The sequence below is a fragment of the Tachyglossus aculeatus genome, chromosome 3 (genome assembly GCF_015852505.1).
Source record: "Tachyglossus aculeatus isolate mTacAcu1 chromosome 3, mTacAcu1.pri, whole genome shotgun sequence".
Classification (NCBI taxonomy): Eukaryota; Metazoa; Chordata; class Mammalia; order Monotremata; family Tachyglossidae; genus Tachyglossus; species Tachyglossus aculeatus.
The window spans coordinates 104,872,649-104,891,865 of NC_052068.1; the positions used below are offsets into that span (position 1 = coordinate 104,872,649).

The 19,217-nt window shown below is 44.2% G+C and overlaps 1 pseudogene; it reads right to left on the reverse strand.

Annotated features, from left to right (window-relative positions):
* Positions 1-17,067: 17,067 nt before the first annotated feature.
* On the reverse strand, positions 17,068-18,382 carry LOC119925339 (annotated as a pseudogene).
* Between the last annotated feature and the right edge of the window lie 835 nt (positions 18,383-19,217).

Here is a 19,217-nt window from a genome sequence, read left to right on the forward strand (position 1 = left end):
TGTTTGTTTGCCAAAAGAATGTATAAGACGAGAGGCACTTGAGTATTTGGACCATTGTACCTGGAATTTGGTTTTGCTTTAGCTTTTCCCTCATTATTCCCTTCTTCACTTCAAAATCAATAATAATAATAATAATAATACAACAATAATAATAATAGTATATGTTAAGCTCTGATTAGGTGCCAAGCACTGCAATAACTGTTGGGGTAAAAAAAAGGTATTTACATCAGATGCAACCTCTGCCCAAACCAGGGTTTAGAGTCCAAGTATGAGGGAGAACAGGCATCGAATCCCCATTTTACAGATGAGGAGGCTGAATCATCCCCCTGGGGTGCTTTCATTCTGACTATTTTGGAAGTTAAACACATTTCTCACAGGATTCTATCCCAATAAACACGGCAGGTCACCTAATACTTTGACTTCTCCCTGTAGATGGTGACAACATTTGACCCTGTGATCCATGGCATCCTTTTAATTTTAAAGTCTTGACAAGCCATACCGTTTCACATTCATGGATAAACAGGACTTCTTGGTCAGATGCTGATCGTTATACCAGTGAAAGAAAAGATTATAATCCAAGAAAACCTTAATTTGAAACCCTTTAATCTAATCGTGGCATCTCCTGATATTTTACACCCACAATAACCTCCACTCTTTCCTATGATAGGACGGGATGTGACTGATTCTTCCCCCCCGCCCCCCCCCCCCCCCCCCCCCCCCCCCAGGTAACAAGGCCCTTGTTCTCACAGTGTTACTATTAGCAATTACCAGCATTCGCACCTACTCAGCCCTCCTATGTTATTTGGTTATTTACTCCTCTTCCTAGGTGTTTCCTCTCACATGAATTCATTCATTCATTCATTCATTCATTCATTCAATTGTATTTATTGAGTGCTTATTGTGTGCACAACACTGTACTAAGCGCTTGGGAAGTACAAGTTGGTAATATATACAGACAGTCCCTACCCAACAACGGGCTCGCAGTCTAGAAGGAGGAGACAGACAACAAAACAAAGCATATTAACAAAATAAAATAAATAGAATAAATATGTACAAATAAAATAAATGAATGGATTAATAAATACGTACAAACATATATATATATATATATATATATATATACAGGTGTCGTGGGGAGGGGAAGGAGGTAAGGCGGGGGAATGGGGAGGGGGAGAAAGGGGAGAGGAAGGAGGGAGCTCAGTCTGGGAAGGCCTCATGGAGGAGGTGAGCTCTCAGTAGGGCTTTGAAAGGAGTTGGAGGAGTTACTCCCATGTAACCCATAACAGCTTTGCCCTTCTCCAGAACTTCCATCCACAGTACTTCCTCTTCCACAGCCTCAGAGACAATTCAGCCAAGAGCCCTGAACTCCCCTAGCTATTAGGCTTTTTGATTTGATTGACCCATGTAGGAGTCAACCTTCTGCTCTGGGCATAACCCGTTTATTTTATTGTTGCTATTGCATGCTAATTGTTAACTGCTCTCTGTGCTGTCATTTACCTCGCTGACCTCATCATGACCTATCAATTCCCCTGCTCCCACCTGTCCTTCCCTGTCCTCACCTTCCCCTTCCCTTCTCCCACCCAACTCTATCGCTTTCTTTGCTCCCCCCAACACCCCACCCCACCATCTCCCTAGAATTCCTCTGTACCAGCACCAAACCTCATCCCTCTCCCCCTGTGCAGTTCCTCAACAAACCTCTCGCTTCCAACCCCTTCCCTCCACTCCTCCCCGCCCCCGTCCCATCCGAGTTCTCCTTTCTCATCGCCACCCCTTATGCCCCCCTCCCCGCCCAGTCCCCGTCAAATCATTCCGATCCAAACCCTCCCCACCCTGCGCACCCTTCCCACTCCCTCCCCTCCCTCCACAGCTGCTGCCAAATATGGCCTATGGAACCCCCGCTCCATTATAGGTAAGCTCCCGTTCATCCATGACCTGTTCCTTTCCCGCTATCTCCTCCTCCACGCCCTTACCGAGACTTGGCTCACCCCGGATGACATGGTCCCTTCTGCTGCTCTCTCCAGCGGAGGCCTCTTCTTCTCCCACTCCCCCAGACTCACCGGGAAAGGAGGAGGTGTTGGCTCCCTTCTCGCACCCCAGTGTCGCTTTCGGACTATCCCTCCTCCCCCTTCCCTTTCCATGCCCTCCTTTGAAGCCCATATTATTCGCCTCTCCCACCCCCTCCAGATTCTTGTAGCCATCATATATCGCCCCCCTGGTCCCACCTCCAACTTCTTTAACCATTTTGACCCCTGTCTCATCTTACTTCTCTCCTTTTCCATGCCTCTCTGATCCTGAGACGTCAACATCCACATGTATGTACCCAGTGATTCCTATGCCTCCCGCCTTCTATCTGTCCTGTTTCCGTCAACCTCCTGCTCCACCCCACCTCGCCCACTCACCAATTTGATCGCATCCTCTATCTCATCACTTAACTCTGCACTATCTCCACCCTCACCAACTCTGAAATCCCTCTCTCTGACCATAAACTTCTCAACTGCCTCCTCTCTCTAACTCTTCCCCCTGTAAATCTATAGTACTCCCCCAAGAGACCTTCACTCTCTCGACCCCATCCTTTTCTCTCAGCGCATTACACACCACCTCGCCTCTCTAACCTCTCTTGATGACAAGATTACTGCTCTCAACTCCGCCCTCTCTACTCAACTCAACTCTCTCACTCCCCTTTCTCTTCGTCGCTCTTGCACCTCTGACCCACAGCCTTGGATCACTGCCACTGTCCGCCTCCTTCACTCTTATGCTCGAACAGCAGAATTCTGCTGGAGAAATTATAAACACCAAGTCAACCTTGTGCACTTTAAATTTATCCTTTCCAGCTTTAACTCTGCCCTCTCCTCTGCCAGACAAAACTATTTTTCTTCCCGTATTGACACCCATGCTCATCACCCCCAACAGCTGTTCCAGATATTTAACTCCCTCCTCAGGCCCCCGTTCTTCCCACTCCTCCATGCCTCACCCCCAACAGTCTGGCTACCTACTTCATTAGTAAAATTAACTCCATCAGGTCTGAGCTTCCCAAAGTCAACACTCCCCCCTTCTCCATCCCCCCACCTCACTCTCAACCCTCTTCTCTACTTTCACATCCTTCCTAACAGTATCTTCATATGAGATCTCCTCTCTCCTCTCAAGTGCCACCCCATCCACCTGTGCTTTGGACCTCATTCCTCCTCATCTTGTAAAAACTCTCGCCCATTCCCTCCTCCTCTCCTTAACTTCCTCCTTCAACCATTCACTCTCCAATGGTTTCTTCCCCTCTGCCTTCAAACAGGCCTACGTCTCCCCTATCCTAAAAAAGCCCTTCTCTTGACCCCACTACCCCTTCCAGTTATCTTCCTATCTCCCTCCTACCTTTCTTTTCCAAAATTCTTGAACAAGTCATTTACACTCGCTGTCTCGAATTTCTCAACTCCAACTCTCTCCTAGACCCCCTCCAATCTGGCTTCCGTCCCCTTCACTCCATTGAAACCGCCCTATCAAAGGTCACCAATGACCTCCTTCTTGCCAATTGCATGGCTCCTACTCTACGCTAATCCTCCTCGACCTCTCAGCAGCCTTTGGTACTGTGGACGATCCCTTTCTCCTCAACACATTATCCAACCTTGGCTTCACAGACTCCGTCCTCTCCTAGTTCTCCTCTTATCTTTCTGGCCATATATTCTCTGTCTCCTTCACGGACTCCTCCTCCCGCTCCCATCCCCTTACTGTAGGGGTTCCTCAAAGGTCAGTTCTTGGTCCCCTTCTGTTCTCCATCTATACTCACTTCCTTGGTGAACTCATTCACTCCCACAGCTTCAACTATCATCTCTACGCAGATGACACCCAAACTACATCTTCTTCTCTGTTCTGTCTCCCTTCCTCCCGGGTTCTATCTTCTTCTGCCTTCAGGACATCTCCAACTGGATATCGCCCGTCACCTAAAACCCAACATGTCCAAGACTGAGCTCCTTATCTCCCCTTCTAAACCCTGTCGTCTCCCTAACTTTACCATCATTGTGGACGGCACTACCATCCTTCCCGTCTCACAAGTCCACAACCTTGGTGTCATCCTAAACTCTGCTCTCTCATTCACCACACACATCCAATCTGTCACCAGAACTTTCCGGTCTCACCTCCAACACATCGCTAAGATCCGCCCTTTCTTCTCCATCGAAACCACTACATTGCTCATTCAATCTCTCATCCTATTTCGACTGGATTACTGAATCAGCCTCCTCTCTGATCTCCCATCCTCCTGTCTCTCCCCACTTCTGTCTATTCTTCACTCTGTTGCGCGGATCATCTTTGTACAGAAACGCTCTGGGAATGTCACTTCTCTCCTCAAAAATCTCCAGTGGTTGCCTATCAACCTTCGAATGAAGCAAAAACTCCTCACTCCCGGCTTCAGAGCTCTCCATCACCTCGCCCCCTCCCAACTCACTTCCCTTCTCTCCTGCTAAAACCCAGCATGCACACTCTGCTCTTCTGCCCCTAACCTCCTCACTGTGCCTCTTATTCGCCTGTCCCGCCACCAACCCCTGGCCCATGTCCTACCGCTGGCCTGGAATGCCCTCCCTCCACACATCTGTCAAACTAGCTCTCTTCCTCCCTTCGAAGCCTCACTGAGAACTTCCATACACCAGGAGGCCTTCCCAGATTGAGCCCTCTATTTTCCTCTGCTCCTCCTTCCCTCCACATCATACCTACTCCCTCCCTCTGCCCTACCTCTTACCCCTCCCCACAACACTTGTGTATATTTGTACAGATTTATTACTCTATTTATTTTATAAAGCTTGTGTATATTGGTACATATTTATTACTCTATTTCATTAAGTGCTCAGTAAATACAATTTATTGATTTCTAACGACTCTTTCCCAATGGAATTCTCTCAATGTAAGATGATCCCTATTTTTTGCTTTTATTTTATCCCTAGTTCAGAGTTAAAGAGTTAAGCTCAGTTCCTCTAGACTGTAACTCGTTATGGGCAGCAAGAATATCTGGTAATTCTGTTATATTGTAGTTCAATTTTCGTCACATGGCAAGTGCTCAGTAAATTCAAATGCTGGATTGATTGATCGAATTAAGCAATACCAATATTATAAAGCCTAAACTTCAAGTCTAATAATCTGGCATCTTTGGGTGAGTGAGCTTGCAATAAACCGGGAGAAAGGGTATAGGATCTGGATAATTTTAATAAATCTCTGGAGGATGTTTTTAATAACATGTGAAAAAAACTAGCAGAATCTATTTCCTTTGCAAAATGATTACTAAACTGGAACGCTTCTCTACCACCCCTGGTGATAATGATGTGCTAATTGGTACCTCCCTCTCATCCCCCTCCCCATCCCCCCCGCCCTACCTCCTTCCCCTCCCCACAGCACTTGTATATATGTTTGTACATATTTATTACTATATTTATTTTACTTGTACATATTTGCTATTCTATTTATTTTATTTTGTTAATGTGTTTTGGTTTTTGTCTGTCTCCCCCTTCTAGACTGTGAGCCCGCTAGGGACCGTGTCTATATGTTGCCAACTTGTACTTCCTAAGTGCTTAGTACAGTGCTCTGCACACAGTAAGCGCTCAATAAATACGAATGAATGAATGAATGATAAGAATTTGGAAGAAGACTCAAATTCAAAAGGACAGGTTACCTATATTAGATTCAGGGACGAACAATGAGGAAAGCATTTCTGCTTAACTCTGCCCGAAGGGGACAGCAATGTTCAAGCATGACCTCTTCCTGGAAAAATACTCCCCCCACTTTACAATATTTACATGCTTATGAGGTGGAAGTGATCATTATCACTATTATCATTGTTATTATTTGAAAATAATAATAAAACCGTGATATAATTGTTAGGAATTTACTGTGTGCCAATACCGTCCTCAGTCCTGGTGTGGATACATGATAGAATAAGCAGGAAGTTTCCATCATATTTTCCTTACTAGGCACACGTGTACTTTGACAAAAAAAAATCAGTCAGTAAAACCATCCGTCATTCCAAAAGATGTGTATGCGTGTGTGTTTGGGAATGTGTGTTTTTGCACTTAGTAGAGTACTTTGCAGATAGTAAGGGCTCAATAAATATCATGATTGATTGATTGCACTTGTATGATTATATATACATATATCACCTTGTCATGATTTAGGCTAGATGAGTTATCTCTTTGTAATTGTTCTCCTTCCCCTGAAATTTCTACTATCCAATAAATAAATAGCAACAACAATCTTACTCCCATTAATCTGCTATCACCACCAGTAGAATGAATGGCAAGGTTTCAGAGACAACTTGCTTTCATCTGAACTTAGACTTAGGTTTTTTCCCTTTGATTTCTATGCCAAGAAAATATGGGGCAATTTCTTAAAAGCTGAGGAAAAAATGAAACACGTGAATAAGCACCATATCTGGAAGTGGCAGTGCATTCATTCATTCATTCAGTTGTATTTATTGACTGCTTACTGTGTGCAAAGCATTGTACTAAGCACTTGGGAAGTACAAGTTGGCAACATATACAGACAGTCCCTACTGAACAACGGGCTCCCAGTCTAGAAGGGGGAGACAGACAACAAAACAAAACATGTGAACAGATGTAAAGTCATCAGAATAAATAGAGGAAAAGCTAGATGCACATCATTGACAAAATAAATAGAATAGTAAATATGTACAAGTAAAATAAATAGAGTAGTAAATCTGTACAAATATATACACAGGTGCTGGAGAGCCCCTCCTCAAAAATCTCCAGTGGCTACCAATCAATCTGCGCATCAGGCAGAAACTCCTCACCCTCCGCTTCAAGGTTCTCCATCACCTCATCCCCTCCTACCTCACCTTCCTTCTCTCCTTCTACAGCCCACCCCGCACCCTCTGCTCCTCTGCCGCTAATCTCCTCACCGTGCCTCGTTCTCGCCTGTCCCGCCATCGACCCCCGGCCCACGTCATCCCCCGGGCCTGGAATGCCCTCCCTCTGCCCATCCGCCAAGCTAGCTATCTTCTTCCCTTCAAGGTTCTACTGAGAGCTCACCTCCTCCAGGAGGCCTTCCCAGACTGAGCCCCTTCCTTCCTCTCCCCCTCGTCCCCCTCTCCATCCCCCCATCTTACCTCCTTCCCTTCCCCACAGCACCAATATATATGTATATATCTCTGTACATATTTATTACTCTATTTATTTATTTATTTATTTTACTTGTACGTATCTATTCTATTTTTTTTTAATTTTGTTAGAATGTTTGGTTTTGTTCTCTGTCTCCCCCTTTTAGACTGCGAGCCCACTGTTGGGTAGGTACTGTCTCTGTATGTTGCCAACTTGTACTTCCCATGCGCTCAGTACAGTGCTCTGCACACAGTAAGCGCTCAATAAATATGATTGATTTGATTTGATTTGATTTTTGAACCCGAGAGTGAGGAGTTTTTGCCTGATGCGTAGGTTGACTGTTAGCCACTGGAGATTTTTGAGGAGGGGAGTAACATGCCCAGATCGTTTCTGCACAAAGATGATCCGGGCACCAGCGTGAACTATAGACTGAAATGAGGAGAGACAGGGGGATGGGAGATCAGAGAGAAGGCTGCTGCAGTAATCCAGTCGGGACAGGATGAGAGATTGAACCAGCAGGGTAGCAGTTTGGATGGAGAAGAAAGGGTGGATCTTGGCGATGGTGCAGAGGTGAGACCGGCAGGTTTTGCTGACGGATTGGATGTGAGGGGTGAACGAGAGAGCAGAGTCGAGGATGACACCAAGGTTTCGGGCTTGTGAGACAAGAAGGATGTTAGTGCCATCTACAATGACGGGAAAGTCAGGGGGAGGACAGGATTTGGGCAGGAAGATAAGGAGTTCAGTATTGGACATATTGAGTTTTAGATGGTGGGTAGACATCCAGATGGAGATGTCCTGAAGGCAGGAGGTCACCCGAGCCTGAAGGGAGGGAGAGAGAGCAGGGACAGAGATGTAGATTTGGGTGTCATTAGCGTAGAGATGATAGTTGAAGTGGTGGGAGTGAATGAGTTCACCAAGGGAGTGAGTGTAGGTAGAGAACAGAAGGGGACCAAGAACTGACCCTTGAGGAATCCCTACAGAAAGGGGATGGGAGGGGAAGGAGTAGTGCTCAAAGGAGACTGAGAATGAATGGCCGGAGAGATAAGAGGAGAACCAGGAGAGGACAGAGTCTGTGAAGCCAAGGTTGGATAGTGTGCTGAGGAGAAGGGGGTGGTCCACAGTGTCGAAGGCATCTGAGAAGTTGAGGAGGATTAGGGTAGAGTAGGAGCCGTTGGATTTGGCAAGAAGCAGGTCATTGGTGACCTTCGAGAGGGTGGTTTCGTGGAATATAGGGGATGGAAACTGGTGTATTTGTGACATTCCCAGAAATAGCTCTAACTGTTCATAATCAGGAACATGTTTAGTGTAAAATCAAAGCTTGACAAATCACTAGAGATTCAAACCCCAATCGTCCCTAAACCACGTATAAATGTGGAGCCAAAATAATAATAATGGTATTTGTTAAACACTTACTATGTGCCAAGCTCTGTTCTAAGTGCTGTTAAATGCTTACTATGTCCCAAGCTCTGTGCTAGGTACTGGAGTAGTTTCAGGTTGTCCCACTTGGGGCTCACAGTCTTAATCCCCATTTTACAGATGAGGTAATTGAGGCACAGAGAATTGGAGTGACTTGCCCAAAGTCACATAGCTGACTTGTGGAGGAGCCGGGATTAGAACCCACGACCTCTAACTCCCAAGCCCTTGCTCTTTCCACTAAGCCACACTGCTTCTCTCTACATAAGGAAGCAAGAACAAAATCGTGGTCAACAATAGGTAGGCACTGTTCATTTGAGGCCTATAAAACCTCAAATGAGGTTCATCCAGGTATGAACTGCAGAAGTATATCAAATTCTTTCACAGTCGCTTGGACATGATCTTTCTAGCAGAATTAGGTAGGATGAGGTAGGAAAAAATGCATTTCCTTGATACTAAATTGCAAGATAAAGCAAATGCTTATTCTCCAAAGAGATGCGTATTGTTACCACTGAGTTAATAACTTATAAAAGTTAATGAACCAAGTGAATGGATTGTTGACATTAATACAACTGTTTTAGTGCAGTGAGAATAGAACTGTTCCAAGTGGGAGTCTCATTTTATATGCAAAAGTGTTGAGATCCAGTAATTACAGTTTAGTAGGAAACTTTTAATAGAAATGGGAGTGGTGAAGTAAAAAAAGACAGCCCCATCTTGGCTTAGAAATGCCTAGGTACATCTGAAATGAGAACTTCTAGCAAACAAATGGGGAACTATTTTAAAAAAATTCACTACAGAGGCTTTATAACCATAAAGGCCTGTATATACCTGGTGACTGGATCCTATGTAATGGGCTGTTTGAACTCACATATGCATACAAGTGGTTTACTGAGTTTGTCTTTCTGTGGACCTAATGTCTTTAACCATTACTTCTGTGACATCCCATTATTGTTCAAATTCTCCCGTTTCAATGCCTACAGCAATAAGGTTTGGCTCTTAACTTTCCCTAGGGCCATTCCAATGATCACCTTTCTGATGGTATTCAGCTTCTATGTGTGTATTCTCTCCACCATCCTAAGAATTCCTTCTTCCGAAGGCAGGCACAAAGCACAAGGTCATACAGCAGACAAGTGGCAGAACTGGGATTAGAACCCAGGTTTCTCTGACTCTCAGGTGCAATCTCTATCCACTAGACCATTCTGCTTCTCCTAAGCACATAGTAAGTGCTTAATAAATACCATAATTATTATTATTGGCCTGGCATGGAATTCCTGGAATGCCCTCCCTCCAACATCTGTCAAACTATCTCTCTTCCCCTCTTCAAAGCCCTACTGAGAGCTCACCTCCTCCAGGAGGCCTTCTCAGACTGAGCCCCCTTTCCTCTGCTCCTCCTCCCCTCCCCATCACCCCGACTCCCTCTCTCCACTCTACCCCCATCCCTAACCCACAGCACTTGTGTATATTTGTACATATTTATCATTCTTTTTATTTTATTAATGATGTGTATATATCTATAATTCTATTTAACTATTTTGATGCTATTGATGCCTGTCTATTATTTCCTTTTGTTGTCTGACGGACGGAACTCCGTACAAAACGGAACTCCTTGTCTTCCCTCCCAAACCCTGCCCTCTCCCTGACTTTCCCTCTCTGTTGACGGCACTACCATCCTTCCCATCTGACAAGCCCGCAACCTTGGTGTCATCCTCGACTCCGCTTTCTCATTCACCCATCACATCCAAGCCGTCACCAAAACCTGCCGGTCTCAGCTCTGCAACATTGCCAAGATCCGCCCTTTCCTCTCTATCCATACCGCTACCCTGCTCGTTCAAGCTCTCATCCTATCCCGTCTGGACTACTGCATCAGCCTTCTCTCTGATCCCCCATCTTCGTGTCTCTCCCCACTTCAATCCATACTTCATGCTGCTGCCCGGATTGTCTTTGTCCAGAAACGCTCTGGGCATGTTACTCCCCTCCTCAAAAATCTCCAATGGCTACCAATCAATCTGCGCATCAGGCAGAAACTCCTCACCCTCGGCTTCAAGGCTGTCCATCCCCTCGCCCCCTCCTACCTCACCTCCCTTCTCTCCTTCTACAGCCCACCCCACACCCTCCGCTCCTCTGCAGCTAATCTCCTCACCGTACCTCGTTCTCGCCTGTCCCGCCATCGACCCCCGGCCCACGTCATCCCCCGGGCCTGGAATGCTCTCCCTCTGCCCAACCATCAGGCTAGCTCTCAGACTGATTGTCTGTCTCAATCAATCAATCAATCGTATTTATTGAGCGCTTACTGTGTGCAGACCACTGTACTAAGCGCTTGGGAAGTACAAGTTGGCAACATATAGAGACAGTCCCTACACAACAGGGGGCTCACAGTATAGAAGGGGGAGACAGAGAACAAAACCAAACATATTAACAAAATAAAATAAATAGAATAGATATGTACAAGTAAAATAAATAGAGTAATGAATACGTACATACATATATACAGGTGTTGTGGAGAGGGGAAGGAGGTAAGGCGGGGGATGGGGAGGGGGAGAAGGGGGAGAGGAAGGAGGGGGCTCAATCTGAGAAGGCCTCCTGGAGGACGTGAGCTCTCCGTACGGCTTTGAAGGGAGGAAGAGAGGTAGCTTGGCGGATGTACAGAGGAAGGGCATTCCAGGCCAGGGAGATGACATGGGCCGGGGTTCAATGGTGGGACAGGCACAATGAGGAGATTAGCGGCAGAGGAGCGGAGGGTGCGGGAGGGGGTGTAGAAGGAGTGAAGGGAGATGAGGTAGGAGGGGGCGAGGTGATGGAGAGCCTTGAAGCCGAGGGTAAGGAGTTTTTGCCTGATATGTAGGTTGATTGGTAACCACTGGAGATTTTTGAGGAGGGGAGTAACATGCCCAGAGCATTTCTGCACAAAGACGATCTGGGCAGCGGCATGAAGTATGGATTGAAGTGGGGAGAGACAGGAGGATGGGAGATTGGAGAGGAGGCTGATGCAGTAATCCAGTTGGGATAGGATGAGAGATTTAGCCAGCAGGGTATCGGTTTGGATGGCGAGGAAAGGGCGGATCTTGGCGATGTTGTGGAGGTGAGACCGGCAGGTTTTGGTGATGGATTGGATGTGAGGGGTGAACGAGAGAGTAGAGTCGAGGATGACACCAAGGTTGCTGGCTTGTGAGACGGGAAGGATGGTAGTGCCATTAACAGTCACGGAGAGGGCAGGGTTTGGGAGGGAAGATAAGGAATTCAGTCTTGGACATACTGAGTTTTAGATGGTGAGTAGACATCCAAATGGAGATGTCTTGAAGGCAGGAGGAGACACGAGCCTGAAGGGAGGGGGAGAGAGGGATCCCTTTAGCTGTGCCATTTTTGCCTCACCTGGAGTTTAGTGCAACGCAGAGAGCTAGAGCTTGGCTCGGTCGGCCAGAAATATGTACACTCCATAGTGGCACCTTCTTTTAGTGACAGGTCTTCAGGTGAAGACTTGCTCCCATTCCTTCACTCCCTCTTTTCCAACTCTATTCTTGACGTTCCATAATCTTGTTTCCATCTTCTTCACTCCACTGAGACTGTACTCTACAAGATGACCAATGACCTGTTTCTTGCCTAAGTTATTGTAGACAAATCACCTACCTGTTTCTGGCACTGTAGACCACACCTTTCTTCCATATATATTATACAACTTCGAATTTATTGATTCCAATCTCTTCTGATTCTCATTTGACCTCTCTGGTCATTCCTTCTCAGTATTTTTAGCTGGGTCTTCTTCCTCCCAAACCTCTATAGGTATCCCCTAAGGTTCTGATTTGGGTTCCCTTCTCTTCTCGCTTTACACTCTCTTACTTGGGGATCTCATCCACTCCCATTGTTTCAGATACCACCCTCATGCAGCTGGCTCCCAAATTCTTGTTATTCCCTACCTCCGTGTCTACAATCTCACATTTCCTCCCACCTCCAAAGCACCTCTAACCACATGGAGTCTCACTGGTACCTTAAGCTCAATTTACCTAAAACTGAACTCATCTCTCCTCTCAAATCTTCTCTGCCACCTACATCTTCCATGATAATTTATAAAACAGTTATGCTCCCTGTTTCTGACAGTCACAGCTTTAGTAATTTCCTTAACTTCTCACCTCTCAACTCTCCAGGTCTTCTGAGTTTCTCATGCAAAACATTACCCGAGTTCACCTTTCCTCTCCATCCAACAGCCACATTGTGGCTTGTCTACCATGTCAGCCTCCTCACTGATCTCCCTCACCTTCAATCTCAACCCTCTCCAGTCCATACGTTCATTCAATCGTATTTCATTCAATCATATTTATTGAGAACTTATTGTATGTGCAGAGCACTGTACTAAGAACTTAGAAAGTACAATTCAGCAATAAGGAGAGAGACAATCCCTGCCCACAACCGGCTTCCAGTCATACTTCGATCTGCTGCCTGGATCACTTATCTAAACATCCTTCTGCATATCTCTCCATTCTTCAAAAAACCTTCAATCCTTACTCAGTTCACCCCTCAAAAAGTGGAACACCTGACCATTTGATTTAAGACACTTCATTAGCTTGCTCCTTAATTATGCACTCTCTTTCTCAACTATACCTCAGCTTTCACTCTATTTTTTTAAAAATCTTATTTGTTAATTGCTTACTATGGGCCACACACTTTACTAAGAACTGGGGTAGGTACAGGATAATCTAGCTGGGAACTGTGCCTTTTATTATACTGTTATTGTGATTATTATTATTATTATTATTATTATTATTTCAAGTTTATTTTCTCACTATTTCTCCTTATCAACTCTTAGGCCTCTGACTACTTGTTCATATCCTTTATTCTGCCTGGAACGCCCTCTTCTTACAAAGATATCAGACCTCGACTCTACCACCTCCTCCAGGAGGTAGGAGATGATTTCAATTAATTTCCCTTCTCACCATGTCATTTCCTCCCAAAGGCTATTTCAGCACTTCAGTGTCATCTAAGCATTTGAGGAAATCATAGTCCCAGTTGCATTTGTGTACATGTCTTTGAACTCCACTTCTTTCGGGTAATTTATTTTAGAGTCTGTCCCCCATTGTCAGACCGTGAGATTGCCGAAGGCAGGGATTACGTTTGGGAGTCAGAGGTCGTGGATTTTAATCCCTGCTCCACCACTTGTCAGCTGTGTGGCTTTAGGCAAGTCTCTTAACTTCTCTGTGCCTTGGTTCCCTCATCTATATAATGAGGATTAAGACTGTGAGCCCCACCCGATCACCTTGTATCTACCTCAGCACTTAGAACAGTGCTTCACACATAGTAATTGCTTAACAAATGCTATTATTATTATTATTATTAATAATATTATGATGATGATGATGATTTCTATATTCTGCCCTCCTAACCACTTCATACAGTGCTCTACATACAACAGATGCTCAATAAATACTATTGATTGATTGATTCATAAGGTGCTCTCTTGTTCTTAATGTGGCCTGTATGATAACAATGTCTATCAAATTTCCATTGGCTGTTTGCTACTGAAATATCTTCTTTTGTTCCCTTGCTTCTTAAGCTTGTGGAATATGAACTCTTGCTTCTATTTCTCACTTTATTGGGCTTTAATATTATTTCAGAAGTGCAATGAACTGAATGGAGCAACGCTGGTGGAAATTTGGGTAAGGATGGACCTATATGGTTAAAATGATAGAAAACTCAGCTGTTTGTGACTAGTCAAAACCAAGAAAGAAAATATGAACATTTTACAGATTTTACAGATGAGATAACTGTGGCAAAAAGATGTTAAGTGCCTTACCTGAGATACCACAGTAAACAAGTGGTGTAGCCGGTATGAGGACCCAGGTCCTTCTGACTCCCAGGTCCATGCACTATTCACTGGGCCATGCTATTTTTCCACTATGCCATGCTGCTTGAGTTGTGAGGCTGAGAATCTCCAAATATAAAATACATAAGAGTTAGTAATTCAATTAAATCAGGCTTTAAGTAAATTAATGTTAATAAATGTTCAAAAACACATCGACTCACTTTATTTTCATTTTCTTTCAATCCCTAAGCACTAACTCAGAGCAGAGGAGAGTGGCCTTTTATCTCTCACCTTAGTTCACATGTCTGGGCAGGAGAAAGCTCCTAATAGCGAAAAAAAAAATGGAGATCGGGAGGAGAGACAGACAGGAAGGGAATGAACTCGACAGTCCTCCAGATTGGAAGGAAATAATTTTGCCTCTTTGAGATATTTGAGGTAGTGACAATGGAGATGATTAATTTACTGGGCAATACTCAATTTTCCAACCTGGATTGTCCATCTACATTATCCTTATTTTTAATGGAATTTGTTAAGCGTTTACTATGTGCCAGACACTGTATTAAGTGCTGGGGTAGATATAAGCAAATCAAGTTGGACATAGCCTATGTCCCACATTGGAGTCACAGTCTTAATCCACATTTTTCAGATGAGGTAATTGAGTACAGAAATTGGCCAAAGTCATACAACAGAAACATGTCCGAGTCGAGATCACAACCCAGATTCTCTGGCTCCCTGGCCTGTGCTCTTTCCACTAAGCCTGCTGCTTTTCCCTTGCCCTTTCCTTTCCCAACTCTCCCATCCCCACAATACTGAGATCTTTAGCCCAGGGTAGTTGGGACCACTGACTGGAACCTGCTCTAGAGAGGAGCAGATGGCCGGGGTGAAAAGGAATAAAGAAGGTTTGTTGCTGCCAATCCAACAATTCAACTCAGCCCATTCAATACACATACAAGACTACTGAAGCCATCTGAGAGTCCATGTCTTTACTGACACTGATATTTCCTCACCATCCACCTCTTCTTCCCTTCTGGGCCCCTGGTAGCTATCTCCTCCCATATTTTTTTATTCCTACTGACAATGAACTCTGGGGCAGGGGACTTAGAAAAGAGAAGGAGATAGGTGCTCACTGAACAGAGTTGTCCATGTTTGTTTTTTAATGAAATAATCTTTTGTACATTTTTTCTTCTAAAATTAAAGTATTTTTATTGTATCTTAGTAGTTCCACAGAGAGTCCACAAGAAGAGCTTTCATATTTAGACAATATAACACTTCCTCTTGATTAAATCCTGTGGTGTTCTTCCCATCCCTGCAGGAAGCAATAGTTCCAGTATCTACCCCTTCTTTCCCATCCAAACTGCCACCACCTTAGTCCAGACATTTGTCATAACCTGATTTGATTACTGTATCAGCCTTCTCCCATATTCCACAGCCTCGAGTCTCTCCCCTTAGAAAGTCCATATTTCATTCTGTTGCCCAGGTCCCTTTTCAACATTATTCTGGGCATATCTACCCACTCCCTTTAAGCCTCCTATGACTACCCATTCCTCTTTGCTAGAAGTCACTCAACTAGCTTTCCCACCGCTGGTTATCCTGGTTCTCCCAAAACAGCCTAGTTTGCATATTTTGATTTTTTTCAAATCAACCTATACACTGTGCTTCCTACTTGTCTCTAATGAATCTTTACTTATGCCCTCTGCTCAGTCTGGAATTCCCTCTCCCCTTCAGCTTATGGCAGATTACTGTTTTTGTTATTTTCAAAAGTCCCTTAAAATCATATCTTCTCCAGAAGATCTTCCCTAATCAATTTTTCATCTCCTTGCCCTATAACCCCCTTCTCAGGGTCACACTTGGAGAGTTTCCAGGTCGTACTCTACCAGTCTCGGTTATGGGAGGGAGAGTCAAGTAGAGACCTATCCATTCCATTCCTAGCTTGGGGAGAGGCTAATGAATGGAAGGCAATCAGCTACAATTCAAAACTCACCCATGCTGGGCAGTAGTGGCATGAGAGAGAGTCGAGAGTGGAGACTCAATTTTACTGCATGGAAGGTGGCAATAGTAAACCACTTCCATATTTTTACCAAGTAAACTCTGTGGATACACTATCAGAATGATTGCAGGTGGAGAGTGGTGTGTTCTGGGAGAGATGTGTCCATGGTGTTGCTATGGGTCAGAAATGACTTGATAGCATAAGAAAAGACAAGCCCTATATCCCCTTCAAATATTACTTCAGATCTTTCACAGCAATTAAGCACTTGGGTCTTCACATCCTCCATTGCACCAATGAATTTTAGACTCTATTGTACTTTAAACTCTATTGCTTCCTTCTACCTGTAATTTGTATTAGGGTCTGTCTTCCCAACGAAATTGTAAACACCTTGAGGTCAGAGATCAGAACTTAGTACAGTGCTCTGCACAGAGTAAGCACTCAGTAAATTTATTGGCATATTCATTTTAAAAATATATTTATGTGGCCATAAATATTTCAGGGAATTTACAGATCATATGAGAAATATTAAGTGGATTGAGAACAGTCATATACGTGTGATATACATGAACAAACAGGAAATAATAGGAAATTTATAATATACTTGACGACATAACATTGAATATATATTCTCAAAGACTGTAACATCGGATCCCAGAGTAAAAAAGAATAGTTCTTTATTTAGTAGGTTGTAATGTCCTTTACCTGGTACTATGTCATAAGGGAACCCACATGACTCAACAATTCATTATCACTAAAATGCTACAGTTACATTAAAATAGGGACAATTTTCAGCCTAGAATCTTTTTCAGGGCCTCTTTCACCTCTTTGTTCTTCAGACTATAGATCAGGGGATTCAACATGGGGATCACCAAGGAATAAAACATGGATATTACTTTGATCTGGTATGCCGATACACTGGAGATGGGACATATGTACATGAAAATCAAAGTCCCATACAGAATGGACACAGCCATTAGGTGGGAAGCACAAGTGGAAAAGGTTTTGCGTCTTCCTTCAGTGGAACGGATCCTCAGGATGGCAACCGTGATGTAGCCATAAGACAGGAAAATGGCCAGGATGGTGTTTACAATAATGATGGTGGAAAGATGAAATGGACTGTTGCTGCCCTGTGGGTATCCGAGGTGAAGATGGTGTAGAGAGGAGGAATGTCACAGAAAGAGTGATTGATAATATTGGAGCCATAGGAGGACAACCTGAACAAGGCACTCATGTGTGCTATTGCATTGACAGAAGGGCAGAGATATGAGTTGGTTATCAAAAGGATGCAGCTTTTCTCGGACATCAAAATGGTATAAAGCAATGTTTTACAAATGGCAATGAACGCATCATAGGCCATTACAGCCAACAGGTAAAGTTTAGCACTAACAGCTAGGAAGAACAAGAAAAATTGGGTTACACATTCTGCAAACGATATCACCTTTTTGGCCATAAGGCAGTTGACCATCATTTTAGGAGCAATGATAGAAGAATAACTGACATCTAAGAGAGAGATTACTGAGGAAAAAATACATGGGGGTGTGAATCTGGGAACTCGTCTTGATCAACAAGACAATGGTCAGATTCCCACCACAGTGAAGAGATAGATGGCCCAAAACAGCAGAAAGATGACAAACTATAAGTCTAGGTCGTCCGTAAATCCCAAAAAAATAAACTCAGTCACTCTCGTACAGTTATTCTCTTCCATTTATTCTGTCATGCTCCTTGGAACTAGGAAGAAGCCATTTATCATTAGAATGGAACCAAATTAGCCAGAGAGTTTACCCTAATGAAACCACCTGTGAACTCTCACTGGTGTTAACAGAATGTCCTTCCTGAGGTTACGCGTCTTCCCTGAAAATCATATCAGCAACTGTATGATTTAAGAAACAAGAAATGTGTTTGATTCATATGATTCAACCATATACAGGCTGGTATCTTCCTGTCTGCTCTCTTTGATATTGGCTCTCCTCAACAATTACTGTTTTTGGACCTTTCTTTACCTTAAAGGAAAGCTATATCTAGAATCAATAACCAGCTTGCATTGCAAAACCTCTAGGGAATAATTGAGACTTTAGTGTAGTCCCAGATACTCTTGTAAGGCATCTTACGAAAAATAGCTGGAAACTGGGACCTGACCCGCAGCAAGTGACAGAGAGCAGGAGGAGGGAAATACAAGCTGCAAGCGTCTACTACTGTCACTACAAACCCAGCCATCAGAATTGGGAAAGCACATTCAGGAGTGGCCAGGGAAGACTTGGATATTGTGAGCAGCAACTGCACTAATAATAATAATGATAATTCTAGTATTTTTAAAGTGCTTACTATGTTCCAGGCACTGTACTAAGCGCTGAGGTGGGTTCAAGCAAATTGGGTTGGACACGGTCCCTGTCCCACGTGGGGCTCACAGTCTCATCCCCATTTTACAAATGAGGTAACTGAAGCACAGAGAAGTTAAGAGATTTGCTCAAGGTCACACAGTAGACAATTGGCAGAGCTGGCATTAGAACCCATGACCTTCTGACTCCTGGGCCCAAGCTCTATCCACTACCCCATGCTGCAGTGTCTGGAGCATGAAGCAGGAAGGAAGGAGGCAGGGAAGTACAATGTTCTGCACACAGTAAGTGCTCAATAACTACAATTGAATGAATGAATGTAAGGAAGCTCTCCGTGTGCAGCTCAAAACCCTGATCTCCAAATTCAAGTAATCCCAAAAGTAGGATTGGAGAGATATGCTGGGTGAGAGACAGACTCTGGATACAAAGCTTGAAGACACACTTACACACACACACACACACACACACACACACACGCACGCGCACACACACATACACGCACACCCCCCCCCACACAGAGATAAAAAAAAATAAACCCAGTCCTCTCATAATGGAGGGAGGTTGCTTTCTTGTAAACTCTGGGTTAAGGAAAACTCATATTGTAC